The sequence below is a fragment of the Arachis duranensis genome, unplaced genomic scaffold, assembly GCF_000817695.3.
Source record: "Arachis duranensis cultivar V14167 unplaced genomic scaffold, aradu.V14167.gnm2.J7QH unplaced_Scaffold_66454, whole genome shotgun sequence".
Classification (NCBI taxonomy): domain Eukaryota; kingdom Viridiplantae; phylum Streptophyta; class Magnoliopsida; order Fabales; family Fabaceae; genus Arachis; species Arachis duranensis.
In genome coordinates this window covers 29,393-39,521 of record NW_026265019.1, presented here as the reverse complement: position 1 = coordinate 39,521, position 10,129 = coordinate 29,393, and the positions used below count along the sequence as shown (strand labels likewise).

The 10,129-nt window shown below is 40.5% G+C and overlaps 1 non-coding gene across 1 annotated transcript; it reads right to left on the bottom strand.

The window, feature by feature from the left end:
- Positions 1–391: 391 nt before the first annotated feature.
- On the bottom strand, positions 392–495 carry LOC127744613 (small nucleolar RNA R71). The gene has a single exon (XR_008005587.1). It is a non-coding gene; the product is annotated as a small nucleolar RNA R71 (small nucleolar RNA).
- Positions 496–10,129: the final 9,634 nt, after the last annotated feature.

Sequence of the window (10,129 nt, the reverse complement as noted above, 5' to 3'; positions counted from 1 at the left end):
CCAATAACAATGGTGGAGGCGCAAGGAGGATGCTTGGTGATTATACTACACCTACTTCCAACTTTTATGGAAGAAGCATCTCAATCCCTGCCATTGGAGCAAACAATTTTGAGCTGAAGCCTCAACTAGTTGCTCTAATGCAACAGAACTGCAAGTTTCATGGACTTCCATCAGAAGATCCCTATCAGTTCTCAACTGAATTCTTACAGACTGTGATACTGTTAAGACAAATAGAGTAGATCCTGAAGTCTACAGGCTCATGCTTTTACCTTTTGCTGTAAAAGACAGAGCTAGAACATGGTTGGACTCACAACCTAAAGATAGCCTAGACTCTTGGGATAAGCTGGTCATGGCCTTCTTGGCCAAGTTCTTTCCTCTACAAAAGCTGAGCAAGCTTAGAGTGGATGTTCAGACCTTCAAGCAAAAAGATGGTGAATCCCTCTATGAAGCTTGGGAAAGATACAAGCAGTTGACCAAAAAGTGTCCTTCTGGCATGCTTTCAGAGTAGACCATTTTGGATATATTCTATGATGGTCTATCTGAGTTCTCCACGATGTCACTAGACCATTCTGCAGGTGGATCCATTCACCTAAAAAAATGCCTGCAGAAGCTCAAGAACTCATTGACATGGTTGCAAATAACCAATTCATGTACACTTCTGAGAGGAATCATGTGAGTAATGGGACGCCTCAGAAGAGGAGAGTTATTGAAATTGATACTCTGAATGCCATATTGGCTCAGAATAAAATGTTGACTAAGCAAGTCAACATGATTTCTCAGAGTCTGAATGGATTGCAAAATGCATCCAACAGTACTAAATAAGCATCTTTTGAAGAAGAAGCTTATGATCCTGAGAACCCTGCAATGGCAAAGGTGAATTACATGGGTGAAGCCTATGGAAACACCTATAATTCCTCATGGAGAAATCATCCAAATTTCTCATGGATGGATCAACAGAAGCCTCAACAAGGCTTTAATAATGGTGGAAGAAACAAGTTTAGCAATAGCAAGCCTTTTCTATCATCTTCTCAGCAACAGATAGAGAATTCTGAGCAGAGCCCCTCTAGCTTAGCAAACATAATCTCTGATCTATCTAAGGCCATTTTAAGTTTCATGAGTGAAACAAGGTCCTCCATTAGAAATTTGGAGGCACAAGTGGGTCAGCTGAGTAAAAAAATCACTGAAACTCCTCCTAGTACTCTCCCAAGCAACATAGAAGAGAATCCAAAAAGAGAGTGCAAGGCCATTGATATTATCAAAATGGCCGAATCCAAGGAGGAAGGGGAGGACGTGAATCCCAATGAGGAAGACCTCATGGGACGTCCTCCAGACAGAAAGGAGTTCCCTACTGAGAACCTAAAGGAATCTGAGGCTCATATAGAGACCATAGAGATTCTATTAAACTTCTTTTTGCCATTCATGAGCTCTGAGGACTATTCTTCCTTTGAAGAGGATGAAGATGTAACTGAAGAGCAAGTTGCTCAATATCTAGGAGCTATCATGAAGCTGAATGCCAAGTTGTTTAGTAATGAGACTTGGGAAGATGAACCTCCCTTGCTCATTAGTGAACTAAATACATGGGTTCAGTAAACTTTACCTCAAAAGAAACAAGATCCTGGTAAATTCTCAATACCCTGTACTATAGGCACCATGACCTTTGAGAAGGCTCTGTGTGACCTGGGGTCAGGTATAAATCTTATGCAACTCTCTGTAATGGAGAAACTAGGGATCTTTGAGGTACAAGCTGCAAGAATCTCATTAGAGATGGCAGACAAGTCAATAAAAAAATCTTATGGATTGGTAGAGGATGTGTTAGTGAAGGTTAAAGGCTTTTACATCCCTGCTGATTTCATAATCTTGGACACTGGAAAGGATGAGAATGAATCCATCATTCTTGGATGACCCTTCCTAGCCACAGCAGGAGTTGTGATTGATGTTGACAGAGGATAGCTAGTCCTTCAATTGAATGGGGACTACCTTGTGTTTAAATCTCAAGGATCCTCCTCTGCAACCATGGAAAAGAGGCATGATAAGCTTCTCTCAATACAGAGTCAAACAAAGCCCCCACAATCAAACTCTAAGTTTGGTATTGGGAGGCCACAACCAAACTCTAAGTTTGGTATTGAACCCCCATATTCAAACTCTAAGTTTGGTGTTGGGAGGTCCCAACAATGCTCTGAACATCTGTGAAGCTCCATGAGAGCTCACTGTCAAGCTATTGACAGTAAAGAAGCGCTAATTGGGAGGCAACCCAATTTTTATTTATCAATATTTCTATTGTTCTTTTATGTTTTATTAGGTTTATGATCATGTGCAGTCACAAAACAATTACAAAAATTAAAAACAGAATAAAAAACAGCAGAAGAAAAAGCACACCCTGGAGGAAGAGATGTTTGGCGTTTAAACGCCAGAAACAAGCATATGTCTGGCATTTAACGCTAGAAACAAGCACCAAGCTGGCGTTTAACGCCAGAAACAAGCATCAGTCTGGCGTTAAACGCCAGAAACAGGCTACATTTGGGCGTTTAACGCCAGAAACAAGCTGCAGTCTGGTGTTAAATGCCATGATTGCATATAGAGGGCGTGTTACATGCCTAAAAGGTGCAGGGATGAGAAATCCTTGACACCTCAAGATCTGTGGACCCCACAGGATCACCTCAGAATTTGTGGACACCACAGGATTCCCACCTACCCCACTTCTCTTTTCTTCACACAATCCAATAACACTATACCCTTCACCAATCACCTCAATCTCTCTTCCCAATTACCCCTTCACCAATCACATCCATCAACTCTTCCCCATAAACCCTACCTACCTTCAAATTCAAAATCTCTTTCCCACCCAAACCCACCCTACATGACCGAACCATAAACCCCACTCCCTCCACTATATAAACCCCTCCATCCTTCTTCATTTTCACACAACACTACCCTCTTTTTCCCCCCTTAGCTGAAACTTAAATCTCTCTCCCTCTCCTCCATATCTTCTTCTTCTTCTTCTATTCTTTCTTCTTTTTCTTGAGGGCGAGCAACATTCTAAGTTTGGTGTGGTAAAAGCATAGCTTTTTTATTTTTCTATAACCATTTATGGCTCCTAAGGCCGGAGAAACCTCTAGAAAGAAGAAAGGGAAGACAAAAGCTTCCACCTCTGAGTCATGGGAGATGGAGAGATTCATCTCAAAAGCCCATCAAGACCACTTCTATGAAGTTGTGGCCAAGAAAATGGTGATCCCTGAGGTCCCTTTCATGCTCAAGAAAAATGAGTATCCGAAGATCCAACATGAGATCCAAAGAAGAGGTTGGGAAGTTCTCACCAACCCTATTCAACAAGTCGGAATCTTAATGGTTCAAGAGTTCTATGTAAACGCATAGATCACTAGGAACCATGATCAAAGCATGAACCCAAACCCAAAGAATTGGCTTACAATGGTTCAGGGGAAATGCTTAGATTTTAGTCCGGAGAATGTAAGGTTGGTGTTCAACTTGCCTATGATGCAAGAAGATGCACGCCCCTACACTAGAAGGTTGATCAAAGGTTGGACCAAGTCCTCATGTACATATGTGTGGAAGGAGCTCAATGGAAAATAGACTCAAAAGGCAAGCCGGTTCAATTGAGAAGACTGGACCTTAAACCTGTGGCTAGAGGATGGTTGGAGTTCATCCAACGCTCCATCATCCCTACTTGCAACCGATCCAAAGTAACTGTGGAACGGGCCATCATGATCCATTGCATCATGATTGGAGAGGAAGTAGAAGTTCACGAACTCATCCCTCTAGAACTCTACAAAGTAGCCGAAAAGTCCTCCACCTTGGCAAGGCTAGCTTTTCCTCATCTCATTTGCCATCTATCCAACTTAGCTGGAGTTGTCATAGAAGGAGACATCCTCATTGAAGAGGACAAGCCCATCACTAAGAAGAGGATGGAGCAAACAAGAGATCCTATTCATGGATCTCAAGAGACGCATGAGGAAGCTCATCATCAAGATATCCCTGAGATGCCTCAAGGGATACATTTTCCTTCAAACAACTATTGGGAACAACTCAACACTTCTCTAGAAGGATGGAGTCATGACATGAACCAATTAAGGGTGGAATACAAAGAGCACTCCATCATTCTCAATGAGATTAGAGAAGATCAAAGAGCTATGAGGAAGGAGCAACAAAGGCAAGGAAGAGACATAGAGGAGCTCAAGGACGCCATTGGTCCTTCAAGAAGAAGGCACCACCATCACTAAGGTGGACTCATTCCTTAACTTCCTTGTTCTTATCTCCTTGTTTTTCGATTTTATGCTTCATGTTTGTCTATGTTTGTGTCTTTATTACATGATCATTAGTATTTAGTAACTATGTCTTAAGGTTATGAATAATTCCATGAATCCTTCACCTTTCTTAAATGAAAAATGTTTTTAATACAAAAGAACAAGAAGTACATGAGTTTCGAATTCATCCTTGAAATTAGTTTAATTATATTGATGTGGTGACAATACTTTTTGTTTTCTGAATGAATGCTTGAACAGTGCATATTTTTTATCTTGTTGTTTATGAATGTTAAAATTTTTGGCTCTTGAAAGAATGATGAAAAAGAGAAATGTTATTGATGATCTGGAAAATCATAAAATTGATTCTTGAAGCAAGAAAAAGCAGTGAAGAACAAAGCTTGCGAAAAAAAATCTTTAGAAAGAAAAAGAAAAAGCAAGCGAAAAAAGCCAATAGCCCTTAAAACCAAAAGGCAAGGGTAAAAAGGATCCAAGGCTTTGAGTGTCAATGGATAGAAGGGCCCAAGGAAATAAAATCCAGGCCTAAGTGGCTAAATCAAGCTGTCCCTAACCATATGCTTGTGTCATGAAGGTCCAAGTGAAAAGCTTGAGACTGAGTGGTTAAAGTCGTGATCCAAAGCAAAAAGAGTGTGCTTAAGAGATCTAGCCACCTCTAACTGGGGACTTTAGCAAAGCTGAGTCACAATCTAAAAAGGTTCACCCAGTCATGTGTTTGTGGCATTTATGTATCCGGTGGTAATACTGGAAAACAAAGTGCTTAGGGCCACGGCCAAGACTCATAAAAGTAGATGTGTTCAAGAATCAACATACTTAACTAGGAGAATCAATAACACTATCTGAACTCTGAGTTCCTATGGATGCCAATCATTCTAAACTTCTAAGGATAAAGTGAGATACCAAAACTGTTCAGAAGCAAAAAGCTACAAGTCCCGCTCATCTAATTAGAACTAATATTCATTGATATTCTGGGATTTATAGTATATTCTCTTCTTTTTATCCTATTTGATTTTCAATTGCTTGGGGTCAAGCAACAATTTAAGTTTTGTGTTGTGATGAGCGGATAATTTATACGCTTTTTGGCATTGTTTTTTGGTAGTTTTTAGTAGAATCTAGCTACTTTTAGGAATGTTTTTATTAGTTTTTATGCAAAATTCACATTTTTGGATTTTACTATGAGTTTGTGTGTTTTTCTATGATTTCAGGTATTTTCTGGCTGAAATTGAGGGACCTGAGCAAAAATCTGATTTAGGCTGAAAAACGACTGCTGATGCTATTGGATTCTGACCTCTCTGCACTCGAAATAGATTTTCTAGAGCTACAGAACTCCAAATGGCGCGCTCTCAATCGCGTTGGAAAGTAGACATTCAGGGCTTTCCATCAATATATAATAGTTCATACTTTATTTCGAGTTTAGACAATGCAAACTAGCATTCAACGCCAGTTCCATGCTGCATTCTGGTGTAAAACGCCAGAAACACGTCACAAACCAGAGTTAAACGCCAAAAACACGTTACAACTTGGCATTTAACCCCAAGAGAAGCCTCTACACTTCTAAAGCTCAAGCTCAGCCCAAGCACACACCAAAGTGGGCCCCGAAAGTGGATTTCTGCACTAAGACTTATTTTTGTAAACCCTAGTAGCTAGTTTAGTATAAATAGAACTTTTTACTATTGTATTTTTGTCTTTGACCAGATCTTTGATCAGTTTTATGCTATCTTAGACTTTTGTGGAGGCTGGCCATTCGGCCATGCCTAGACCTTGTTCTTATGTATTTTCAATGGTGGAGTTTCTACACACCATAGATTAAGGTGTGGAGCTCTGCTGTTCCTCGAATATTAATGCAATTACTATTATTCTTCTATTCAATTCAGCTTATTCTTATTCTAAGATATTCGCTGCACTTCAACATGATGAATGTGATGATCTGTGACACTCATCATCATTCTTACTTATGAACGCGTGCATGACAACCACTTCCGTTCTACCTTAGATCGAGCGCATATCTCTTAGCCTCCATTCCGAAAGATCGGAGTCTTCGTGGTATAAGCTAGAATTATTGGTAGCCATTCCGAAGATCCGGAAAGTCTAAACCTTGTCTGTGGTATTCCGAGTAGAATTTGAGATGGGATGACTGTGACAAGATTCAAACTCGCGAGTGTTGGGCGTAGTGACAAACGCAAAACAATCACTGGATTCTATTCCAACATGATCGAGAACCGACAGATGATTAGTCATGTGGTGACAGTGCATTTGGACCATTTTCACTGAGAGGACGGAAGGTAGCCATTGACAACGGTGAAACCCAACATATAGCTTGCCATAGAAAGGAGTAAGAATGATTAGATGAAAGCAGTAGAAAATCAGAGATTCAGAAGGAACATAGTATCTTCATGCACTTATCTGAAATTCCCACCAATGAATTACATAATTATCTTTATCTCTATTTTATGATTTATTTATCTTTATATTCAAAAACCATTATAACTATTTGAATCCGCCTGACTGAGATTTACAAGATGACCATAGCTTGCTTCATACTAACAATCTCCGTGGGATCGACCCTTACTCACGTAAGGTTTATTACTTGGATGACCCAGTGCACTTGCTAGTTAGTTGTGCAAAGTTGTGAAAAAGAGTGATATTACAATTGTGCGTACCAAGTTGTTGGCGCCATTGAGATCACAATTTCGTGCACCACCAACTTTGTCACTAATGTTGGATCAGGCCAAGTTCACCTACGTTAGTGGCCACGTTAATGCCACAAACGTAGAGTTAACATGGAGCAAGGAATGAGGAGCCAACGTTAGTGACACTAACTTTGTCACTAACGTTTGAGATGGCAACATACCCACGTTAGTGGCCACATTAATGAATTTAACGTGAGCATTAACGTGGAAGACGGGGCGTTTTGTAGCATTAGTGACAAAGTTAGTGTCACTAACGCCCTTGAGTCTTGGCATGCCTGCGTTAAGGGCCACGTTAGTTACACTAACGTGGGTGAAAGGGACAAGGAGCAGCGTTATTGGCAAAGTTAATGCCAATAACGCTAGCGAAGGATGGAAAGGCTACGTTAGTGGTCACGTTAGTTCTACTAACGTTGGAGTTAACGTGGCTCAAATAAGTTGGAACGTTAGTGACAAAGTTAGTGTCACTAACGTCTTCGAACCAAAATTCACACTTAACGTTAACACCACTAACGTCCTTACTAACTGCATACCATGCCTGACTCACTCTCTTTCTACAAGCAAAGCTAAGCCCACTGAGGACTATAACTGCTTCAACTAAAGATCAAAGGCCCATATCCAAGACTTGGAGAGCTAACTAAGAAGATCAGAAGAGTAGTATATATAGGAGTAGTTTTAAACTAGAAGAGAGCTTGGCATTATTGGGAGCTACACTCTGTATATTTACTTTTTCTGCAATTTCTAGTTACTTTACAATGCACTTTTCTTTTACCTATTCCATTCCCAGAGCTCTGAACAACTAAACCCCTTTCATTGGGTTAGGGAGATCTGTTGTAATTTGAAGAATCAATCGTAGTTTTCATTCTTCTTCCTCTTTCTTTTCTCTTGATTTTGCTAGAAAGCTTTTGGTCTTCAAGCAATTGGTTAGTTATATTGGAAAAGAAACTCTCCATAATTGGATCTCCTCTGAGCCTTGGAAGAGGAATGAGGAGATCATGCTAGAATTGCTTTCTCATATTGGATTAGGTTGGGGGTTGGATGGATATCGTGACATGTAATCCTACCAATACTATAATCTATAAAAGTGTGTGGTATAATTGGTGACCAAACGTCATCTCTTCTCATGAGCAATTAAATCAAGGAATTAGGAAATTGTTCAAGCTTAGAGAGATTGGGTTGCCAAGAAATTGGGATCCAATCACCTAAGATTGCCAGGGAGATCAATGAATGCATTGATTGAGAAAGAGATGAAGATGAACTTGATCCAGAGAATGCAACATCTCCTAAGCCCAATGAAATCCCCATCTCTGATCTTACCCATTCTCTTTACTTTCTGTTATTTACTTTCATGTTCTTCTCCCTAATTCCCCATTTAAGATTCTGCAAATTTACATTTCATGTCATTTATCTTCCCCGCATTTATGTTTATGCAATTCTCACTCAATTTGGCTTAGCTTAACTAGAACACTCCTCTAATTAAAGTTGCTCGACCAATCAATCCCTGTGGGATTCAACCTCACTCTATTGTGAGTTTTTACATGACGACAATTCGGTATACTTGCCGAAGGGAAGCTTGTTGAGAGACAAGTTTTCGTGCATCAAGTTTACGGTGCCGTTGCCGGGGATTGATTTTGTATCGACAATGATTAAATTAGAGGATAACTAGATTGAGCAATTTTCTTTTGTTTCATTTATTTTGTTTCTGTTATTTACTTTGAGTCTCAGCCATTTTTAATTATTATTTCTTTTTGTTTTATTTTCTCAGTTAATTCACAACTCTGTCAGCTAATCCACTAACTGTTTGATAAATTGCTTCACTCACACTAACAGTAACTGTTCATACCCTGGGTCGAGTTGTCCGACCCGGGATGTTCGACAGACAAAGCGACCGACCTCCTCAGGTCAGGACAATCCGACCTCTCCTTAAAGAGCTCAGCCAAGTCACAGGAAAGCCCAAAGAAGGGCCCAAATAGAGGAGCACGCCCCTAATCCTAGGGCACCCCAAGCCTATGGAGAGAAGGACGGTTCCCTTGAAGATAAGCTGACCTCACCCAAAAGATAAGATAAGATAAGATAAGATAACTAACTTATCTTATCTAAGAAGGTCACTGGTGCACGAAATTGTGATCAATACTTTTCACAACTCAAATAATCCCCGGTAATGAATCCAAAAACTTGGTATTCAACACCATGGCATAAACACAATTTCGCACAACTAACCAGCAAGTGTACTGGGTCGTCCAAGTAATAAACCTTACGCGAGTAAGGGTCGATCCCACAGAGATTGTTGGTATGAAGCAAGCTATGGTCACCTTGTAAATCTTAGTCAGGCAAACTCAAATGGGTATGGTGATATGCGAATAAAACATAAAGATAAAGATAAAGATACTTATGTAATTCATTGGTAGGAATTTCAGATAAGCGTATGAAGATGCCTTCCCTTCCGTCTCTCTGCTTTCCTACTGTCTTCATCCAATCCTTCTTACTCCTTTCCATGGCAAGCTTAAGCAAGGGTTTCACCGTTGTCAGTGGCTACCTCCCATCCTCTCAGTGAAAATGTTCCTATGCTCTGTCACAGCATGGCTAATCATCTGTCGGTTCTCGGTCAGGCCGGAATAGAATCCAGCGATTCTTTTGCGTCTGTCACTAACGCCCCGCCCTCAGGAGTTTGAAGCACGTCACAGTCATTCAATCATTGAATCCTACTCAGAATACCACAGACAAGGTTAGACCTTCCGGATTCTCTTGAATGCCGCCATCAGTTCTAGCCTATACCACGAAGACTCTGATCTCACGGAATGGCTGGCTCGGTTGTCAGGCGAGCACTCGGTTGTCAGGCGATCAACCATGCATCGTGTATCAGGAATCCAAGAGATATCCACCCAATCTAAGGTAGAACGGAGGTGGTTGTCAGGCACACGTTCATAGGTGAGAATGATGATAAGTGTCACGGATCATCACATTCATCAAGTTGAAGAACAAGTGATATCTTAGAACAAGAACAAGCAGAATTGAATAGAAGAACAATAGTAATCGCATTAATACTCGAGGTACAGCAGAACTCCACACCTTAATCTATGGTGTGTAAAAACTCCACCGTTGAAAATACATAAGAACAAAAGTGATCATTGGTTTCGGCCCCAGAGAGGGAACCAGAAGAACCAAGAT